This window comes from Oncorhynchus mykiss, chromosome 12 (genome assembly GCF_057628025.1).
Source record: "Oncorhynchus mykiss isolate SJ-2025 chromosome 12, ASM5762802v1, whole genome shotgun sequence".
NCBI lineage: Eukaryota > Metazoa > Chordata > Actinopteri > Salmoniformes > Salmonidae > Oncorhynchus > Oncorhynchus mykiss.
Window position 1 is genome coordinate 58,619,447 of NC_143033.1, and position 23,630 is coordinate 58,643,076.

The 23,630-nt window shown below is 45.2% G+C and overlaps 1 protein-coding gene across 1 annotated transcript in view; it reads left to right on the forward strand.

The window, feature by feature from the left end:
• The window catches only part of LOC110537840 (E3 ubiquitin-protein ligase RNF43), a 178,624-nt gene that overhangs the window by 136,188 nt on the left and 18,806 nt on the right, over window positions 1–23,630 (forward strand). The gene's annotated exons all lie outside the window — the stretch shown is intronic.

A 23,630-nucleotide genomic window follows, 5' to 3' on the forward strand; every position in this document is an offset into this window, starting at 1 on the left:
GCACAACTTCTATATGCAAACTGTGGGAAGGCTACAAGGCCACGGGGCGGGAGGTGCAGCCCAAAATAGCAGCAGCAGTCTGTGGGTGTTTGGTGTCTTTCTGTGTGTATGCACTATTTGTGCGTGTCAGTGTGCATGTGTGTGAGCATTAGTGTGTGTGTGAATGGCTCCACGTGCACTCGCGTGTTTACTGTATCTGCTTGCTCCTGGACCGAGTTTGGGAAACGCTGGGTTAGACTCATTGGGTTGAGTTGGTGAGTCGTGGAGGAGCTTCCATGCAAGCACATTTCATGTGCTGTTGATCCAGTTTGTGGTTCATTATCAAACATGAGAGGATTCCATTTTCTTGTCAGTAGGAAGCAGAGTGCTTGCTATCAGTGATACTGAGAGTAGTACTACAATTCTGTAACAATACAACTAGAATAGGGTGAAATATTTCAAATGTTCCATCTTGAGAATAAATCACTTTTCTCCCGGGTAACCCAGTATTTCCCGCCAAAAAACGGAAGCGTCATTCTAAAGCATATAAATACTGTATGTCTGCATTTGATTAGAGCTTTGATCGGCATGACAATTCAAGCCTGGTGCTACCTGAACCTGATGAGCCATAGCTTAAAGACATTTTATGAGCCCTACATTAAAGCCATGTTATGATCCCATGCCCCAAAAATCCTAAATGACTATGCCTTTATCCAATGCATAGCCTATGATATAGACTAACGCACATTATGCATGACAGAAAACATAAAAGTCCATAGATGTACAGTGGGGCAAAAAAGTATTTAGTCAGCCACCAATTGTGCAAGTTCTCCCACTTAAAAAGATGAGAGAGGCCTGAAATTTTCATCATAGGTACACTTCAACTATGACAGACAAAATGAGAAAAAAAATCCAGAAAATCACATTGTAGGATTTTTAATGAATTTATTTGCAAATTATGGTGGAAAATAAGTATTTGGTCACCTACAAACAAGCAAGATTTCTGGCTCTCACAGGCCTGTAACTTCTTCTTTAAGAAGCTCCTCTGTCCTCCACTCATTAACTGTATTAATGGCACCTGTTTGAACTTGTTATCAGTATAAAAGACACCTGTCCACAACCTCAAACAGTCACAATCCAAACTCCACTATGGCCAAGACCAAAGAGCTGTCAAAGGACACAATAAACAAAGTTGTAGACCTGCACCAGGCTGGGAAGACTGAATCTGCAACAGCTTGGTTTGAAGAAATCAACTGTGGGAGCAATTATTAGGAAATGGAAGACATACAAGACCACTGATAATCTCCCTCGATCTGGGGCTCCACGCAAGATCTCACCCCGTGGGGTCAAAATGATCACAAGAACGGTGAGCAAAAATCCCAGAACCACACGGGGGGACCTAGTGAATGACCTGCAGAGAGCTGGGACCAAAGTAACAAAGCCTACCATCAGTAACACACTACGCCACCAGGGACTCAAATCCTGCAGTGCCAGACGTGTACCCCTGCTTAAGCCAGTACATGTCCAGGCCCGTCTGAAGTTTGCTAGAGAGCATTTGGATGACCCAGAAGAAGATTAGGAGAATGTCATAAGGTCAGATGAAACCAAAATATAACTTTTTGGTAAAAACTCGTCGTGTTTGGAGGACAAAGAATGCTGAGTTGCGTCCAAAGAACACCATACCTACTGTGAAGCATGGGGGTGGAAACATCATGTTTTGGGGCTGTTTTTCTGCAAAGGGACCAGGACGACTGATCCGTGTAAAGGAAAGGGTCTGAAAACATATGTAAATGTGATATTTCTGATATTTCTATAAACCTGTTTATGCTTTGTCATTATGGAGTATTGTGTGTTGATTGATGGGGGGAAAACTATTTCATCAATTTTAGAATTAGGCTGTAACGTAACAAAATGTGGAAAAAGTCAAGGGGTCTGAATACTTTCCGAATGCAATGTAAATCTCAATCTTGAACAGGATTAGGCCTATCTATTTTGGATGCAATTTGATTGGAATTGATGGAGAGAGAGAAAGACTGAGACAGTACTAATGTGCGCACTGATTTAAAGCAGCGATATTCGAGTGATAAGCTGTTTTAAAACTCTGCAGCTTAAATTAAAAAAATTGACCCCCGCAAGCCAGATGAAGATGTGTAAATTGGACGTGCATTTAGTCCTTATATTACTGAGCATAGTCTATTCTGCAATAAATGTAGTCCTTCCTTTCACAATAAAAACAGTTACCACGATGAGATGATACATGCATTGTGAACTGTGCTCCATACTGAGATGTGCTATCTGTCCGCACGCTAAGCGTTGATGATTGATCGTGCAAATAGCAGAGAGTAGGCCGTGGCCCATAGTGAAGCCAGATTGCAAAGAATTTAACAGTTCCATTTCACATCATGTTGTTCATAGAAATGATTTGTTATAATTGACTGGTTTCTCGCAGTTATTTATACCGTGAAAAGGGAGTGGGTTTGAGCGGGAAATATCGGTAACCAAAAATTCTGAGATTTCCATACCCAACTATAACATCTTCCGTCAAGATAGAACTGCCAAAGGGGGAGGAGTTGCAGTCTACTGCAGAGATAGCCTGCAAAGTAATGTCATACTTTCCAGGTCCATACCCAAACAGTTCGAACTACTAATTTTGAATATTACTCTCTCCAGAAATAAGTCTCTCACTGTTGCCGCCTGCTACCGACCCCCCTCAGCTCCCAGCTGTGCCCTGGACACCATTTGTGAATTGATCGCCCCGCATCTAGCTTCAGAGTTTGTTCTGTTAGGTGACCTAAACTGGGATATGCTTAACACCCCGGCAGTCCTACAATCTAAGCTAGATGCCCTCAATCTCACTCAAATCATCAAGGAACCCACCAGGTACAACCCTAACTCTGTAAACAAGGGCACCCTCATTGACGTCATCCTGACCAACTGGCCCTCCAAATACACCTCCGCTGTCTTCAACCAGGATCTCAGCGATCACTGCCTCATTGCCTGTATCCGCTACGGAGCCGCAGTCAAACGACCACCCCTCATCACTGTCAAACGCTCCCTAAAACACTTCTGTGAGCAGGCCTTTCTAATCGACCTGGCCCGGGTATCTTGGAAGGACATTGACCTCATCCCGTCAGTTGAGGATGCCTGGTCTTTCTTTAAAAGTAACTTCCTCACCATTTTAGATAAGCATGCTCCGTTCAAAAAATGCAGAACTAAGAACAGATATAGCCCCTGGTTCACTCCAGACCTGACTGCCCTCGACCAGCACAAAAACATCCTGTGGCGGACTGCACTAACATCGAATAGTCCCCGCGATATGCAACTGTTCAGGGAAGTCAGGAACCAATACACACAGTCAGTCAGGAAAGCTAAAGCCAACTTCTTCAGGCAGAAGTTTGCATCCTGTAGCTCCAACTCCAAAAAGTTCTGGGACACTGTGAAGTCCATGGAGAACAAGAGCACCTCCTCCCAGCTGCCCACTGCACTGAGGCTAGGTAACACGGTCACCACCGATAAATCCATGATTATCGAAAACTTCAACAGGCATTTCTCAACGGCTGGCCATGCCTTCCGCCTGGCTACTCCAACCTCGGCCAACAGCTCCCCCCCCCCCCCCCCCCGCAGCTACTCGCCCAAGCCTCTCCAGGTTCTCCTTTACCGGCATGCTGTCCGGTCCTCTGGCAGTCTCTATGGGGGTGCCACAGGGTTCAATTCTCGGGCCGACTCTTTTCTCTGTATATATCAATGATGTTTCTCATGCTGCGGGCGATTCCCTGATCCACCTCTACGCAGACGACACCATTCTATATACTTCCGGCCCGTCCTTGGACACTGTGCTATCTAACCTCCAAACGAGCTTCAATGCCATACAGCACTCCTTCCGTGGCCTCCAACTGCTCTTAAACGCTAGTAAAACCAAATGCATGCTTTTCAACCGTTCGCTGCCTGCACCCGCACGCCTGACCAGCATCACCACCCTGGATGGTTCCGACCTTGAATATGTGGACATCTATAAGTACCTAGGTGTCTGGCTAGACTCTAAACTCTCCTTCCAGACCCATATCAAACATCTCCAATCGAAAATCAAATCAAGAGTCGGCTTTCTATTCCGCAACAAAGCCTCCTTCACTCACGCCGCCAAACTTACCCTAGTAAAACTGACTATCCTACCGATCCTCGACTTCGGCGATGTCATCTACAAAATTGCTTACAACACTCTACTCAGCAAACTGGATGCAGTTTATCACAGTGCCATCCGTTTTGTCACTAAAGCACCTTATACCACCCACCACTGCAACTTGTATGCTCTAGTCGGCTGGCCCTCGCTACATATTCGTCGCCAGACCCACTGGCTCCAGGTCATCTACAAGTCCATGCTAGGTAAAGCTCCGCCTTATCTCAGTTCACTGGTTACGATGGCAACACCCATCCGTAGCACGCGCTCCAGCAGGTGTATCTCACTGATCATCCCTAAAGCCAACACCTCATTTGGCCGCCTTTCGTTCCAGTTCTCTGCTGCCTGTGACTGGAACGAATTGCAAAAATCGCTGAAGTTGGAGACTTTTATCTCCCTCACCAACTTCAAACATCTGCTATCTGAGCAGCTAAACGATCGCTGCAGCTGTACATAGTCTATTGGTAAATAGCCCACCCATTTTCACCTACCTCATCCCCATACTGTTTTTATTTATTTATTTTTCTGCTCTTTTGCACACCAATATAATATATAACATAACCATCTGATCATTTATCACTCCAGTGTTAATCTGCATAATTGTAATTATTTGCCTACCTTCTCATGCCTTTTGCACACAATGTATATATAGACTCCCCTTTTTTCTACTGTGTTATTGACTTGTTAATTGTTTACTCCATGTGTAACTCTGTGTTGTCTGTTCACACTGCTATGCCTTATCTTGGCCAGGTCACAGTTGCAAATGAGAACTTGTTCTCAACTAGCCTACCTGGTTAAATAAAGGTGAAATAATTTTTTTTTTTTTTTAAAAACCCGGTTCCCACTATTCAACCCAAAACTAGAACTATAGAACTAGCTTCATTCAATCAGATCCTCTCATTACCCTATCAAACTCTGGAACGTTGTGTTATCTGATGTTACACACATAAGTACAATCATAAATATGATCATATCTCCTCTTTTTCAGATTAACTGTAAACGTCTCAGTTAAAGATGTTAAATGACTGGATCCCACAGATTAATTATAGTGCAAGGCAAAGCACCTTATCATTATTATTATTACTACTCAGTATTGGCCCTTTGACCCCCAATGCTGTTTGATGATTGAAGGTTTTCAGGTCTCTAGTGTGGATCAGGCCTGGTCTTGTCCTGCCTGAGAGAAAAAGGGGGGAGTGTTATCCAACGGACTGGGGTACAGTCAGTACCTCTGAGGGTGAATAAAGGAGGTTAGGGCCTCTGGATTGGAGAGAGGAACAGACAGGTTGGGACTCGGAAAGGGACCCTCGGATGAAACACAAGACAAAACTACACACTTGGTTGTTCTCTGGGTTTAGATTCAGACTGATTGAATAGTGTTGCGAAAGGGACCCGGTTTATCACAGCTCAGTTTCCGTAACCGCTCTGTAATATTGTTAACCACAAAGTATTAACATCTACTGCATGTTTGACCCTCTGCCCACCCTGTTCTCCCCCAGGTGTATTTATGTCTGAATGTCTCATAGAAAATGGGGAAAGCATTTGTTCCATAGATCTTTGTTGACCACATGAAACATCTTTCCCATAACATCTGCTGGGCCCTGTTCCTGAAGCTTTCTGCTCTGCTCTGTCTGAGCTCCTCTCCTCTCAAGACTCAACATAAAAACTGTCCCCCTTACAGCACACATTCCTCAGTCGTTTGCAATAGGCAAACACAAATCTTTGTGGTGAAAGAGTAAAAGTCACACACAGACAACACAGAAACAGAGAGTGAGAGATTGCCCAAGGTCACGTCGGAGAGCTAGGCCCAGCCCAGGCCACCGGTGTTTTTCAATGATCTGTTTTTATTTAGTTCCCTCCCTCCCTCTCCCTCTCTCTCTCTCTATCTCTCTCTCTCTCTCTCTCTCTCTCTCACCCACAATTCCCCCTTCTTTCTTCACTCCCTCCCTCTTCTCCTCTATCCCTCCTTCCTTGTCTTCCTCCTCTCCCTCTCTCCTTCAATGCCCCCTCCCTCTCGTCATTCTCTCCCTCCTCTTCCTCCATCCCTCTCTAGGGCCCGGCCTGATTCTCTCTCATTGAATGTTGTTTTTATATGGCCATGGGAGGGAGGGATGTAGGGTGTGTGCAGAGGCATGTGGAGCCTCTTTTGAACTGCTCTGTGTAAACAGATGGATGTTTTTAAGCTGCCTTTATGTGATTAAGAGAAACATTCCCATAAAAAAAAAAACATTTCCCTCCATTCCCCTGTGCTCCTATCCCTTCACTTTCACTCCCTCTCGCTCTCCCTCTCTTTCGTTAAGCCTCAGGCCTGGGCAGGGGCACGTTGGGCACGTTGAGCACTGGACGCCTAGTGGAAAGTAGAGTCAAATGCAGCGTCACCCTAAAATGCTTCCCCCTAACAACAAACAGCAGCATTTCTAAGAGGTTAGTGCAAACTAACAGTCACGTCTTAATGCAATCTATGTTGTTATCCCTGCTCTGTGATTCAGAGATAATTCTGGATCTGCTCTGCTGCTTGTCTCCTTGTTCTAGGTCAGGGGTTCTCAAACTTTTTCAGGCCCCCCCTTCCACATTGGGGAACATCCCAATGTGTCACGTCTATTTCTATGGGCATAAGCACTGTTCATGACACAAACTGTTCACACCCCTGTTGTTGGTGGAGAGAAAAATGTGCAGGTTTAAAGCTTTTTTCCTGCAATTATACACATTTTGTCACTGGGTGCAGAGAACATTTTGCGGTTTTAAAGCTACTTTTCTTGAAATTCTATACGTTTTGCCATGTCTAATATGTATTCATGTGATATGTGAATGACTTAAACATTACAACAAAATCTATGAGCTAAAAAAACCTAGCTAAAATGTGGTGTGGGCTAGTTGACCTGACAAGTTCTAAATAAGGTATGCAATGACTGACATGACAAGAGGAAAACTGATTGTGCATTACCCAATTTCAGGACTGGGGGGGGTCCTTTAATTAATTATAAAAATAATATGATATGACTCGTTGCTGGTTTTGAAAGTCATGTTGTTGTTTTTTACTTTGAATCGTTATTCCACTTATCTACTAACCCTCGTATAATACCATGAAGCTTATGGCCTTGTAGGTGTTTGACAGCTTTCCAGCCTCTCTGCCCCTCTTCACTTGTATCGAGCATGTGGGTGTGTGAGTGTCACTGCTGGGGCTGTCTGCCATTGGCGTGTAGGTTTTTATGTGTGTTTGCTCTGCCGAAAGACACGGCTCACAGCATAGCCTGTTCCAAGAGTGAATTCCTGGCGGCTTACAAGAGATGTTGAATGAGATGGAGGGCTCAGAACAGGAAGAGAGAGGACAGAGGGAGGGGGACGAGGGTTGCTACACTGTAGGGAAGAGGTTAGAGGGGTTAGTGTAGGACTGTAGGAGTAGTGGCAGAGGGAGGGAAGGGGATGAGGATAGCTGGCTAGGGGGTATCGGGGATTGGTGAATTATAGGAGGGGGGCAGGCTCTTACTAAGAAGAAGGGAGGGGTGGCAAGCTCTCACTAGCCCCGAGGGGGGAGGGCGACAGGTAGGGGTGGAGGGGGGACGAGAGGTGGCAGTCAGGCTCTCACCAACAGCTATGATTAAGTAGCAGGATGCTCTATGAAAATAGAAACATTATCTGCCTCTTGAAAGGGCAGGAATGGCGCTCTAATTGGCTTCCCCCTAGTCTCAGTGCTACCATCCCATTGGTGGGAGAGAGACAGCAGCATGGCCTCATCGACAGGCCTTGGACTGAGGTGGAGGCACACAGTCTACACCTCATCCAAATGATCTACCCTTCGGTCCTAAGTGTGCACTTGTTCACTTCCCTTTATGGAGTGAAAAGGAAAGAACAGATATGATATGGTGGAAACTCCATCAAGACTAATCCATGCTTAAAACAATCCAATGTGTACACTTCCCAGAGAATCAGGGCACAGGAAGGGTTCATCTCTCAGCATGGAGAATAAAACACTGTTTTTCCTTTCATCAGCTTGATAGGAATGTAGCAGACTAGTGTCTGGAATTAAATGTATTTCACCCCTCAAAGAGAAGTGAAGGCTGGCCCTGGCAGCTGAGCCTCTTGATTGAGTGCAATTCAAATAATAAAGAGGGTTTATAAGTCCTCTGTGGGATTTGATGTTTCTTCACAGCAGAGATTTGAAAGTAGTTTGGAACAGGACGGCCTGTATGAAGGAGAGGAGAGAGAAAAGACTGATCTCTCTGTGTAGGAGGTATGGAGAGATGGAAGGATGAAGAGAGGTTATGTGTTTGTGTTCCAACTCAGATTAGAACAGTCAACAGAGCATGGCTACTCTCCCTAAACGGACACTCACAGCCCCACACCAAAGTAGGATTCAGACAGGATTTGTTTTCTTTCAAAATACTTTGGGCGTATTACGTGTTGTAGTAATAGCTGTATAGTAGAAAAATAGCACTAAAAATAAGAACACTATTGGAGAAAGTACATTAGCCTAATTCTTGTGCTGAGGTGGTACAGCCAGTGTCCGTGTCTGGTGTGGTCTGTCGTGTGAAAGGTCACATGGCTCTGTCTGTATCTGTGATGTGTTTAACAAGTGATAAGCTATCAGATGACAATGGCCTTTCTCTGTCACCTTGTGTTTTGCATTTAAAATCTATGTCACTGTACAGCCATAGCACAGCCAAAGACTGTAGTGTTGAAGGGAGAGAGAGAAACGGCAAGCAGCCAAGGAGAGGGAAGGATCAAAGATGGAGAGAGAGGAAGGGATCAGAGACAGAAGGAAAGAGAATGAGTAGAAAAGAGGGAGGGGAGAGGGAGAGAGTGAAATGCTCCCATTGACCCTAGGGCTGTAACGCTAGATTAGAGCAGTAACCTCCCATACTGCCCATCCATCCATCCATCCATCCATACATACATACATACATACATACATACATACAGTACATACATACATAGTGTGCGTACAGGTAACTGCCAAAATAAAGGAAACGCTTTAGTAAATTAGGGATACAACTATATTGAAAGCAGGTTCTTCCACACAGGTGTGGTTCCTGAGTTAATTAAGCTATTAACATCCCATCATGCTTAGGGTAATGTATAAAAATGCCCAGTTGCCTATTATTTTGGCTACCATAGCTTGAAGAAGAGCTTTCAGTGTATTTGAAAGAGGGGTCTCAAAGGAGCATAGGGGGTCTAAAGGGTGTGTGTGTCAGTCACCAGATCTCATCCCAGTTGAACACTTTTGGGAGATTCTGGAGCCCCAGCCTCCCCTTTCTCCCCCCCAGCCATACCACTTCCAAGCCATTTAATGTCTGTATCTGGGAGGGGTTTAACAAGTGATACACTATCAGATGACAATGGCCTTTCTCTGTCACCTTGTGTTTTGCATTTCAAATCTGTGTCACTGTACAGCCATAGCACAGCCAAAGACTGTAGTGTTGAAGGGAGAGAGGGAAATGGCAGGCAGTCAAGGAGAGGAAGGGATCAAAGAAAGAAGGACAAATAAGTAGTGAGAAATGGAGGGAAAGAGAGAGAGTTAAATGCTCCCATTGACCACGGGGGTGGAACACTAGAGCAGAGGCATAACTATCCATACATGCATACATACAGTGCCTTGCGAAAGTATTCGGCCCCCTTGAACTTTGCGACCTTTTGCCACATTTCAGGCTTCAAACATAAAGATATAAAACTGTAATTTTTTGTGAAGAATCAACAACAAGTGGGACACAATCATGAAGTGGAACGACATTTATTGGATATTTCAAACTTTTTTAACAAATCAAAAACTGAAAAATTGGGTGTGTAAAATTATTCAGCCCCTTTACTTTCAGTGCAGTAAACTCTCTCCAGAAGTTCAGTGAGGATCTCTGAATGATCCAATGTTGACCTAAATGACTAATGATGATAAATACAATCCACCTGTGTGTAATCAAGTCTCCGTATAAATGCACCTGCACTGTGATAGTCTCAGAGGTTCGTTAAAAGCGCAGAGAGCATCATGAAGAACAAGTAACACACCAGGCAGGTCCGAGATACCGTTGTGAAGAAGTTTAAAGTCGGATTTGGATACAAAAATATTTCCCAAGCTTTAAACATCCCAAGAAGCACTGTGCAAGCGATAATATTGAAATGGAAGGAGTATCAAATCTACCAAGACCTGGCCGTCCCTCTAAACTTTCAGCTCATACAAGGAGAAGACTGATCAGAGATGCAGCCAAGAGGCCCATGATCACTCTGGATGAACTGCAGAGATCTACAGCTGAGGTGGGAGACTCTGTCCATAGGACAACAATCAGTCGTATATTGCACAAATCTGGCCTTTATGGAAGAGTGGCAAGAAGAAAGCCATTTCTTAAAGATATCCATAAAAAGTGTTGTTTAAAGTTTGCCACAAGCCACCTGGGAGACACACCAAACATGTGGAAGAAGGTGCTCTGGTCAGATGAAACCAAAATTGAACTTTTTGGCAACAATGCAAAACGTTATGTTTGGCGTAAAAGCAACACAGCTGAACACACCATCCCCACTGTCAAACATGGTGGTGGCAGCATCATGGTTTGGGCCTGCTTTTCTTCAGCAGGGACAGGGAAGATGGTTAAAATTGATGGGAAGATGGATGGAGCCAAATACAGGACCATTCTGGAAGAAAACCTGATGGAGTCAGCAAAAGACCTGAGACTGGGATGGAGATTTGTCTTCCAACAAGACAATGATCCAAAACATAAAGCAAAATCTACAATGGAATGGTTCAAAAATAAACATATCCAGGTGTTAGAATGGCCAAGTCAAAGTCCAGACCTGAATCCAATCGAGAATCTGTGGAAAGAACTGAACACTGCTGTTCAAATGCTCTCCATCCAACCTCACTGAGCTCGAGCTGTTTTGCAAGGAGGAATGTGAAAACATTTCTGTCTCTAAATGTCATGTACTGTCATGTTGTGTCTTGTTTCTGTCCTTTCCCTTCACCCTGTCTCCCTCTGCTGGTCGTTGTTAGGTTACCTTTTCTCCCCCTCTTTCCCCCAGCTGTGCCTTGTCTCCTCCTAACTACCTCGTCACCCCTTTTCCCACCTGTTCCCTTTTTCCCTCTGATTAGTCCTCTATATCTCTCTCTGTTTCTGCTCCTGTCTTTGTCGGATTCTTGTTTGTGTTGTTCATGCCTGAACCAGACTATCGTCATGTTTGCTGCAACCTTGTCCTGTCCTGTCGGAACCTGCCGGTCCATCTGAGCCTACGTTTTGTTTTGTTATTAAAGAAGCTCTGTTTACGTTAATTCGCTTTTGGGTCCTCATTCACGCACCGTAACAGAAGAATCCGACCAAGAATGGACCCAGCGACTTCGGATCCTCTCCACTCAGCCGTTGAGATCCAGGGAGCGATGCTAGGCAGACACAAGCAGGAATTGTCTGCTGCTCGACATGCCGTTGAGACCCTGGCCACCCAAGTCTCCAACCTCACAGAACAGGTTCACCATCTCCGCCTCGATCCACCGGCCACTTCCAGGGCTTTCGAATCTCCGGAGCCCAGAATCAATAACCCGCCGTGTTACTCTGGGGAGCCCACTGAATGCCGCTCGTTCCTCACCCAGTGTGATATTGTGTTTTCTCTCCAGCCCAACACTTACTCCAGGAGCACTGCTCGTGTCGCCTACGTCATATCTCTCCTTACTGGACGGGCTCGTGAGTGGGGCACGGCAATCTGGGAGGCAAGGGCTGAGTGTACTAACCAGTATCAGGACTTTAAGGAGGAGATGATACGGGTTTTTGATCGATCTGTTTTTGGGGAGGAGGCTTCCAGGGCCCTGTCTTCCCTATGTCAGGGTAATCGATCCATAACAGACTACTCTATTGAGTTTCGCACTCTTGCTGCCTCCAGTGGCTGGAACGAGCCGGCTTTGCTCGCTCGTTTTCTGGAGGGTCTCCGCGCAGAGGTAAAGGATGAGATTCTCTCCCGGGAGGTTCCTTCCAGCGTGGATTCCTTGATTGAACTCGCTATTCGCATTGAGCGACGGGTTGATCTTCGTCACCGAGCTCGTGGAAAGGAGCTCGCGTTCTCCGTTGCCCCCCTCTCCGCATCACTACCATCTTCCTCTGCCGGCTCGGGTGCTGAGCCTATGCAGCTGGGAGGTATCCGCATCTCGACTAAGGAGAGGGAACGGAGAATCACCAACCGCCTCTGTCTCTATTACGGTTCTGCTGGTCATTTTGTCACTTCATGTCCAGTAAAAGCCAGAGCTCATCAGTAAGCGGAGGGCTACTGGTGAGCGCTACTACTCCTGTCTCTCCTTCAAGATCCTGCACTACCTTGTCGGTCCATCTACGCTGGACCGGTTCGTCAGCTTCCTGCAGTGCTTTAATAGACTCTGGGGCGGAGGGCTGTTTTATGGACGAGACCTGGGCTCGGGAACATGACATTCCTCTCAGACAGTTAAGGGAGTCCACGGCCTTGTTCGCCCTGGATGGTAGTCCTCTCCCCAGGATTCAGCGTGAGACGCTACCTTTAACCCTCACTGTTTCTGGTAATCATAGCGAAACCATTTCTTTTTTAATTTTTCGTTCACCTTTTACACCTGTTGTTTTGGGCCATCCCTGGCTAGTTTGTCATAATCCTTCCATTAATTGGTCTAGTAATTCTATCCTCTCCTGGAACGTCTCTTGTCATGTGAAATGTTTAATGTCTGCTATCCCTCCTGTTTCCTCTGTCTCTTCTTCACAGGAGGAGCCTGGTGATTTGACAGGGGTGCCGGAGGAATATCACGATCTGCGCACGGTGTTCAGTCGGTCCAGGGCCACCTCTCTTCCTCCACACCGGTCGTATGATTGTAGTATTGATCTCCTTCCGGGAACCACTCCCCCCCGGGGTAGACTATACTCTCTGTCGGCTCCCGAACGTAAGGCTCTCGAAGATTATTTGTCTGTAGCTCTTGCCGCCGGTACCATAGTCCCCTCCTCCTCTCCCGCCGGAGCGGGGTTTTTTTTTGTTAAGAAGAAGGACGGGTCCCTGCGCCCCTGCATAGATTATCGAGGGCTGAATGACATAACAGTGAAGAATCGTTATCCGCTTCCTCTTATGTCTTCAGCCTTCGAGATCCTGCAGGGAGCCAGGTTTTTCACTAAGTTGGACCTTCGTAACGCTTACCATCTCGTGCGCATCAGGGAGGGGGACGAGTGGAAGACGGCGTTTAACACTCCGTTAGGGCACTTTGAATACCGGGTTCTTCCTTTCGGCCTCGCTAACGCTCCAGCTGTCTTTCAGGCATTAGTCAATGATGTCCTGAGAGACATGCTGAACATCTTTGTTTTCGTTTACCTTGACGATATCCTGATTTTTTCACCGTCACTCCAGATTCATGTTCAGCACGTTCGACGTGTCCTCCAGCGCCTTTTAGAGAATTGTCTTTTTGTGAAGGCTGAGAAGTGCTCTTTTCATGCCTCCTCCGTCACATTTCTCGGTTCTGTTATTTCCGCTGAAGGCATTAAGATGGATCCCGCTAAGGTCCAAGCTGTCATTGATTGGCCCGTCCCTAAGTCACGCGTCGAGTTGCAGCGCTTTCTCGGCTTCGCGAACTTCTATCGTCGTTTCATCCGTAATTTCGGTCAGGTGGCAGCCCCTCTCACAGCCCTCACTTCTGTCAAGACGTGCTTTAAGTGGTCCGTTTCCGCCCAGGGAGCTTTTGATCTCCTCAAGAATCGTTTTACATCCGCACCTATCCTTGTTACACCTGACGTCTCTAGACAGTTCATTGTCGAGGTTGACGCGTCAGAGGTGGGCGTGGGAGCCATTCTTTCTCAGCGCTCCTTCTCTGACGACAAGGTCCACCCTTGCGCGTATTTTTCTCATCGCCTGTCGCCGTCGGAACGTAACTATGATGTGGGAAACCGCGAACTGCTCGCCATCCGCTTAGCCCTAGGCGAATGGCGACAGTGGTTGGAGGGGGCGACCGTTCCTTTTGTCGTTTGGACTGACCATAGGAACCTTGAGTACATCCGTTCTGCCAAACGACTTAATGCGCGTCAGGCGCGCTGGGCGCTGTTTTTCGCTCGTTTCGAGTTCGTGATTTCTTATCGTCCGGGCTCTAAGAACACCAAGCCTGATGCTTTATCTCGTCTCTTCAGTTCTTCAGTAGCCTCCACTGACCCCGAGGGGATTCTCCCTGAGGGGCGTGTTGTCGGGTTGACTGTCTGGGGAATTGAGAGGCAGGTAAAGCAAGCACTCACTCAAACTCCGTCGCCGCGCGCTTGTCCCAGGAACCTTCTTTTCGTTCCCGTTCCTACTCGTCTGGCCGTTCTTCAGTGGGCTCACTCTGCCAAGTTAGCCGGCCACCCTGGCGTTCGGGGTACGCTTGCTTCCATTCGCCAGCGCTTTTGGTGGCCCACCCGGGAGCATGACACGCGTCGCTTCGTGGCTGCTTGTTCGGTCTGCGCGCAGACTAAGTCCGGTAACTCTCCTCCTGCCGGCCGTCTCAGGCCGCTTCCCATTCCCTCTCGACCGTGGTCTCACATCGCCTTAGATTTTGTCACCGGACTGCCTTCGTCAGCGGGGAAGACTGTTATTCTTACGGTTGTCGACAGGTTCTCTAAGGCGGCTCATTTTATTCCCCTTGCTAAGCTTCCTTCTGCTAAAGAGACGGCACAAATCATCATCGAGAATGTTTTCAGAATTCATGGCCTTCCGTCAGACGTCGTTTCGGACAGAGGTCCGCAATTCACGTCTCAATTTTGGAGGGAGTTTTGCCGTTTGATTGGGGCTTCCGTCAGTCTCTCTTCCGGCTTTCACCCCCAGTCTAACGGTCAAGCAGAACGGGCCAATCAGACTATTGGTCGCATCTTACGCAGTCTTTCTTTTCGCAACCCTGCGTCTTGGTCAGAACAGCTCCCCTGGGCAGAATACGCCCACAACTCGCTTCCTTCGTCTGCGACCGGGCTATCTCCTTTTCAGAGTAGCCTCGGGTACCAGCCTCCGCTGTTCTCATCTCAGTTCGCCGAGTCCAGCGTCCCCTCCGCTCAGGCTTTTGTCCAACGTTGCGAGCGCACCTGGAAGAGGGTCAGGTCTGCACTTTGCCGTTATAGGGCGCAGACTGTGAGGGCTGCTAATAAGCGTAGAACTAAGAGTCCTAGATATTGTCGCGGTCAGAGAGTTTGGCTCTCCACTCAGAACCTTCCCCTTAAGACCACTTCTCGCAAGTTGACCCCGCGGTTCATTGGTCCGTTCCGTATTTCTCGGATCATTAATCCTGTCGCAGTTCGACTTCTTCTTCCGCGATATCTTCGTCGCGTCCACCCGGTCTTCCATGTCTCCTGTGTCAAGCCCGTTCTTCGCGCCCCCGCTCGTCTTCCCCCCCCCCCCCCATCCTTGTCGAGGGCGCACCCATCTACAGGGTCCGTAGGATTTTGGACATGCGTCCTCGGGGCCGTGGTCATCAGTACCTAGTAGATTGGGAGGGGTACGGTCCTGAGGAGAGGAGTTGGGTTCCCTCTCGGGACGTGCTGGACCGTGCGCTGATCGATGATTTCCTCCGTTGCCGCCAGGTTTCCTCCTCGAGTGCGCCAGGAGGCGCTCGGTGAGTGGGGGGGTACTGTCATGTACTGTCATGTTGTGTCTTGTTTCTGTCCTTTCCCTTCACCCTGTCTCCCTCTGCTGGTCGTTGTTAGGTTACCTTTTCTCCCCCTCTTTCCCCCAGCTGTGCCTTGTCTCCTCCTAACTACCTCGTCACCCCTTTTCCCACCTGTTCCCTTTTTCCCTCTGATTAGTCCTCTATATCTCTCTCTGTTTCTGCTCCTGTCTTTGTCGGATTCTTGTTTGTGTTGTTCATGCCTGAACCAGACTATCGTCATGTTTGCTGCAACCTTGTCCTGTCCTGTCGGAACCTGCCGGTCCATCTGAGCCTACGTTTTGTTTTGTTATTAAAGAAGCTCTGTTTACGTTAATTCGCTTTTGGGTCCTCATTCACGCACCGTAACACTAAATGTGCAAAACATATAGAGACATACCCCAAGCGACTTACAGCTGTAATCGCAGCAAAAGGTGGCGCTACAAAGTATTAACTTAAAGGGGCTGAATAATTTTGCACGCCCAATTTTTCAGTTTTTGATTTGTTAAAAAAGTTTATCCAATAAATGTCGTTCCACTTCATGATTGTGTCCCACTTGTTGTTGATTCTTCACAAAACAATACAGTTTTATATCTTTATGTTTGAAGCCTGAAATGTGGCAAAAGGTCGCAAAGTTCAAGGGGGCCGAATACTTTCGCAAGGCACTGTACCTACATTCATATGTACGTACGTACTTACAGTAAACTGCCAAAATAAAGAAACACTTGAGTAAATGAAGGATTCAAAGTATATTAAAAGAAAAATGCTTCCACACAGGTGTGGTTCCTCAGTTAATTAAGCTATTTGTCACAGATGAATAGGAGTGGAATGTAGGAGTCAGGTGCAGAGAGCAGAGGGTTCAAGAAAAATAGGTAATTTATTCCGGCACAAACGGTCATACCCAAACACACTGACCAACCCAAAACACAGGGTAAAACGGTCCGGAGCACAAAACCACATCCAACACTAAACGTAAACACAAAATAATCCTGCACAAACTAGAGCGGGCCTAACAACCTTAAATAGACTAGAAAATCAAGAAAACACAAATAGGAACAGGTGCCACTAATAAGACTAATAAAACTAACAGAAAAGCAAAAAGGGATCGGTGGACGACCGCCGAGCACCGCCCGAACAGGCAGGGGAGCCAACTTCGGCGGGAGTCGTGACACTATTAATATCCCATCATGCTTAGGGTCATGTATAAAAATGCCCAGTTGCTCTATAATTTTGGCTACCATAGCTAGAAGAGATCTCAATGACTTTGAAGAGGGGTCTCAAAGGAGCATGGGGGGTTTAAAGGGTGGGTTGGTAGGTGCGCGTGTGTCTCATTCACCAGATCTCAACCCAATTGAACACTTATGGGAGATTCTGGAGCTGTGCCTGAGACAGCGTTTTCCACCACCATCAACAAAAGACCAAACAATGGAATTTCTCGTGGAAGAAGGGTCTAATAGAGTTGCAGACACTTGTAGAATCTATGCCAAGGCACATTGAAGCTGTTCTGGCAGATCCTGGTGGCCCAACGCCCTATTAAGACACTATGTTGGTGTTTCCTTTATTTTGGTAGTTACCTGTACATACTGTACCTGCAGCTCAGCTCACAGGGATATCGATACAGTTACATATCGCAATATTATTTTTGGACTATATTATATCCATATTTGACTCCAAGTATCGATTTGTATGTTTTTTAAAAAAGTATTATTATTTTGTATTATTTTTGCTACTGTAGGTAGTGTTAGATAGGGCTAGTCGGCTGGTATCTGCGCCAAAACTACAGTATTTTTCATCCTATAGCTTGTTCATCCACATCTTCTTTTGAAATAGTGAACCAAAACTCGTTTTCTCATGCTCTCTCTTGTCTCTCTGCAGCAGAAATAGTGAGCAATATGTTTGGAACCTCAAATTGAAGTAAAATCGCAGTATCGAATCGCAATACATATAGAGTCGTGAGAATTGCAATACATATCGGCACCGAAGTATTGTGATAATATAGTATTGTGAGATCCCTGGCAATGAGTGTGTATCTGGGTTGTTGGAGAGGGGTGAGAGAAGGTAGAGGAGGGGTTAACGAGGTTTGAAGGGGGTATTCGTGTGTCGGGGGTAGAGAGGAAGGGGTTTTAGGGAGTAGGAATAGGAGAGAGTTGAAAGAGGTGGTTCAGTCTATGATTCAGTCCCATCCCCTTTGGCTAGTCGGGGCACTCCTGAGAGCGTAGCATCTACCTGCCCTGACACGCCACTCCCCCCCAGCCCCACATCAAAGCAGCCCTGTGAGTAATGGATACCAAGTGGTGCAACGCCCTTTCCTCCTCCAACCAGCTCGGCTGCCTACAGCCAGCGGCAAGCACCAAGCACCCTGTGCTCACAAACACTCGCGCACACACACACACAGTATAGACAGAGACTCACATACAGTATGTGCACACACACTTATTACGTCAGCAGGTCAGAGAATCAGTCTAGTCCGAAGTGTAAAGTTAATACAATTTGTTACTACCATGAGGATTGCAATTCAAATACACAGGGTCCACTTAAGATTTAATTCAGGAATTAATTAATTATAGAAGTTATGCCCATTAAATGTAGAATTTGTAGTGTTAGAGTTTTGGGCACAACGTTGACGCCAGTGACAGTGAGAATTTATTGTATGCCTGCACTTGAACACAATTTATCTCGTGCCCCGTGCTCTATGAGCGTGCTAGACTGACGGCCTGTCCGACGGAGTGCCTGCACACAATTGGACTCACCATTGATGTTCACGAAAGAAAATGTTTGGACTCTCGTGGAGCAAGTTGATAGCAGTGACAAAAAAAACATGTATTTCTACAGTAGAATATTTTTTGCTATGAGTTGTATAGTCATGTAAACAATAGCGCAAGCAACAAGCTCCTCATCCACTGCAGTACACAACTAAATGCTTAGTTTGATAATGTACATTTACAACAGCTCACGCACATTAGCTAGTAAACCAAAGATAGTTTATAGCTTTGGTCAAAACTCATTTCAATTGCAGAAGCCTGGGCTGTCCCATGCCTCGATCAGCTGTTTCTGTCATTGGTTCAAGAAGTGCATTTTGACATGACACAGATGTTGGCTAATCTAAAGCACAAACGTCAACTTGCATTTGAAACAAATATAGAAATATATTATATTATATTACGTGAAACCAGCTAATAGCAGAAATGTTCATACTTTCGCAATGAAAACTATTTAGGAAATTACAAGTGTTCACTTCATTACTATACATATGGGGCTCTATTGCATAAAAAACCATTGCATGAAGAAGACAGGCAAATCAATGGTTTAGTTTATATTCAAATGTATACAGAGACACAACAATGGATCATCAAACCCCACCACCCCACAACTCAACATCCTAGTATCCAACCATTTACATATTTCCTGTGGTAGCAGTAACATTACAGTCTTGCCATCCTATCTGAGTGACGTTTATGTTATACAATGTGGCAGTTGCTAGTTCTTCTTCTTCGCATCCCCTGATCAGATGTACCTTGCTCCCCCAAAATATCTCTTTGGAGGTCTGAGATGTACATACAGTTCTTTATTCTTGAATGCCTATACCCTTTGTCCACAGGAGGTTGGGGAGGATGGGCTCGTGGTAATGGCAAGAGCAGAATGAGTGGAATTATATCAAATACATCCAACACACGGGGTGTTTCTCAATATGCATACTACCATGCTCCACACTCTCATCCAAGTGCATTCTCCGACCACGTTCTCTTGAGTACGTTCTTGTGAGGACGAGAGTGTGGAGAATGCATAAAACAATACATTTGAGAAGCACCCCCTACTTTATTACCTCATCTATTACCCCCAGTCACTGTCTTCCAAGATATACACAAAGCAAACATTTTACTCCAAAATTATCAGCTAAATATGTGAATTGTAAAAATCCAGCTAGCCAGCTAGTTAAACAGGCAAAATGACCTCAAACTAGTGTTATGTAAGGTAGATTTACATTTTTCATAGGTAGCTATCCAGTTAGCCCTATTGACTTACTTCGGACTTGCCCATTCACTGAACCGTCTTCCAGCCAGGACAACAATGTCACTAGAGATGAAACAAGATCCTGTAAGCTAACGCACTTCTGTATATCACGCCGTAACGTACAATTTACCTTATTTTAGCGTCCCAAAAATGTAATACTTCCAGGTCAACTGTAATATGAACACCATTGTAAAGCACAATTTCTCCCCTTTCCAGTAAAATCAATGATGAGACCTTCATGCTGCCTGTCTCTGCATGATTAAAGGAGGCAATGAGCTCCATCGGGCCTTTTTTTAAAAGTATGATTTCAAGCAGAGCCAACGTTAGCCAAGTTTTGAGTTTGAGTTTAGTTTACAAGCTGAGTGCATTACGGTCCTTCAAATTAAGATTAGAAAAATAATACTACTGTACTGTCATATCGGTTTCATACACACATAATAACATTGTTTCTGTTATAATTTATTTGGCGATATTTTAAGAATATTGGACACTGTCAGATGTATCTTACACGCAGAGGTGCCTGCAGTGTTTTCCTATTGCTTTCATGCTAATTTAAACCGGTCAATGCATTTTGGAGCAACGCTGCTTTATATGGTGGGGTTCAGTCTGCCTGCCTGTGTGTGTTTGTGTGTGTGTGTGTTATTGTCTCCACTTTAACCTCTCCTGGAAAATGGCTGCAGATGAAGGCATTACGGTCCTTCAATTCCCGAATAAGCTGCTATCCTCTCCGTCCGATCACCCTGGTCTTTCCACAACTTTTTTTAGCAGATATTTTTCTGTCAGTCTGCTGTTGAAAGCATATCCCTCCTAGGTATCAAATACGTTCTCTTTAGGGTAGCAAATATTTTCGCATTAGGTCCACCATGTTTACTTGATTTGTAATGGTGTCCTCAGAGAGATAAATGGTCACGCCTCTTACCTATTGCATCCCTCTCAGAGCGCGCAGGCCAGATTTGCAAGCAAATCGAACCCAGTGATATTTCAGCTGCTGCTACAGGTGCAACACTGGGGTCTGAAGTTATCTAATCTTCATAACATTACACTCTCTGATCCTTGCCACTTTATTAGGACCATTTAGAGTTATTTTAATGAAAAATTCTTATATATTGTACCTTTAACTTCCTTCAATGTTCTAAACCAAACAACCACCTGCCTGCCACATGTTATAATGCTGGTGTAGCCTATACTCTTCACTTTCACTGTTTCACTTCAGCTGCCTGCCTGCCTACCTGGTGTCTGGTCTGTCTGACAGAAGACAGAGAGAGGGAGACTTCCACCCTGCTAACTCAGATCTGTAGGCCTGTAGACCCAGCTCACTACTCACTGGACCATGTCATTACCCATTTTAATGCTTTCAGGATCTCTCTCCTTCTCTCTCTCTTCCTTCTCTTTTTCTAGTTTCCCTCAAACCCTCTGCAAAGGTTTCTGAATGGCCTAGTTGCAGTTCGAAATTAAATCTGCTTGAAAATCAATGGCAGGACTTGACAATGGCTACCTAGCAATGATCAACAACCAACTTCACAGAGTTGTTTGAATAATGGACAGATATTGTACAATCCAGGTGTGCAAAGTTCTTAGAGACTTACCCAGAAAGACTCACAGCTATAATAGCTGCTAAAGTGATTCTATCATGTATTGACTCAGGAGGTTGAATACTTTTCTAATCAAGAAATATTGATGTTATAATTTTCTTCCACTTTATCATTACAGAGTATTTTGTGTCGATCGTTGACAAAAAAAAATACAATTAAATCCATTTTATTACCACTTTTGTAACACAGCAAACTGTGGAAAAAGTCAAGGCACTGTGTTTTTTTTTACCTAACTTAGTTTAATTTATATTTACAGTGACAGCCTACCTGGGCAGCCTACCTGCCTTGTTCAGGGCAGAACAACAGATTTATTTTTTATTTATTTTATTTTCAGCTCGGGTATTCGATCCAGCAACCTTTCGGTTACTGGCCCAATGCTCTAACCACTAGGCTACCTGCTACCCCTGTAAATTGCTCTGGATTAGGGTTGGGTGGTATCCAGATTTTCATATCGTCATACAGTCCTTTTCTCAGCCCGAGATTTATGTTATTACCAGTTTAGTACACAAGGAGGCACCAAAAAAACCCTGCAAAAAAGCCCACTGGGCGTCTATTTCGGCATCAGAGTAATTTTGTGCTTCAGTTGCACTTTTCCGCTCGGTTGAGAATTCACGAATGGGCATTCTATCACTAGATGCTCTGACTGATGTGTAGCTGCTTTTCTGTGGTACTTTCTCGGTCGGTGAAGCCAGCCTACTTTTCTCTTCTTCTTGTAAACTAATTTACTTATGTGGCTGCCAGCCAAATAGCGTTGCACTTCTGTTGTCATCTGATTAAAATGAAGCTGATTTCTGACAAATGTGTGGCACTAATGTATTTTCTGTGAAGAAAAACTATAGTTGCACGTCCCTGATCACACTATTGAATAAAAAAAAACATTGTTGACTTTGAATATAAAACGCTACCCCTGTCAATACACAGATGGACTCACCTGCGACCGCTTTCTCTGTGCTATTTACAAACAAACACGTGACTGCCTCAACTGTTCTGGGGAACTACTGTAAGCTTCATAATGTAAAATAATGTGATAGGTGAAATTAAGAAAGCGATCTTCTTTATCTCCTAACTTATTGCATAAGTTGAGTGCAGATATTTACACTAAACACAAATATAAACGCAACATGTAAACTGTTGGTCACATGTTTCCTGACCTGAAATAAAAGATCCCAGAAATGTTCCATACGCACAAAAAGCTTATTTCTTTCAAATGTTGTGCACAAATTGGTTTATATCCCTGTTAGCGAGCATTTCTCGCCAAGATAATCCATACACCTGACAGGTATGGCATACCAGGAAGCTGATTAAACAGCATGATCATTACACAGCTACACCTTGAGCTGGGGGCAATAAAAAGCCACTCTTAAATGTGCAGTTTTGTCACACAACACAATGCCACAGATGTTTCAATTTCTGAGGGAGCGTGCAATTGACATGCTGACTGCAGGAATGTCCACCAAAGCTTTTGCCAGAGATCTGAATGTTAATTTCTCTACCATAAGCCGCCTCCAATGACATTTTAGAGAATTTGTCAGTACATACAACCAGCTTCACGACCTCAGACCATGCCAGACCAGGATGTCCACATCCGGCTTCTTCACCTGCGGGATTGTCGGAGACCAGTCACTCGGACAGCTGATGAAACTGTGAGTTTGCACAACTGAAGAATTTCTGCACATAATTTCATAAACCGTCTCAGGGAAGCTCATCTATGTGGTGGTTGTTCTCACAAGGGTCTTGACCTGACTGCAGTTTGGCATTGTAACCGACTGGCATGCTGGAAAAGTGTGCTCTTCTCAGATGAATCACGGTTTCAACTGTTTTCTGATGTCAACGTTGTGAATAGAGTGCCCCATAGAGGTAGTGGGGTTATGGTATGGGCAGGCATAAGCTACAGACAACAAACACAACTGCATTTTATATATATATATTTACAACTTTCTTCGCATACATTTTTATATATTTTTTTATCTATATTTTTTTTCCATAAACTCATCTTCAAAACACTCTCCTGCAACTCTCCTCACCAATTTATATTTAAAAAAAAGAAAGTATTATTTACCTCAAATCTGTAATCCTCCATAGAAACTAATCCAGAAGCTAATTCAGAAGCTAATCCAGAAGCTAGCCAGAAGCTAACCAGAAGCTAATCAGAAGCTAGTTAGCTTCTTTACTGGCTAATCGTTAGTATTCAGCTAACCACAGTTTGTGGTCATCAGCTATCCTTTAGCTCGAAAATCTATCGCCAGTTTTGTACGGCGCGGCTCGAACCGGAACTTACCGGACCTATTTTTCTCTCCATGTCCCCGGAAAT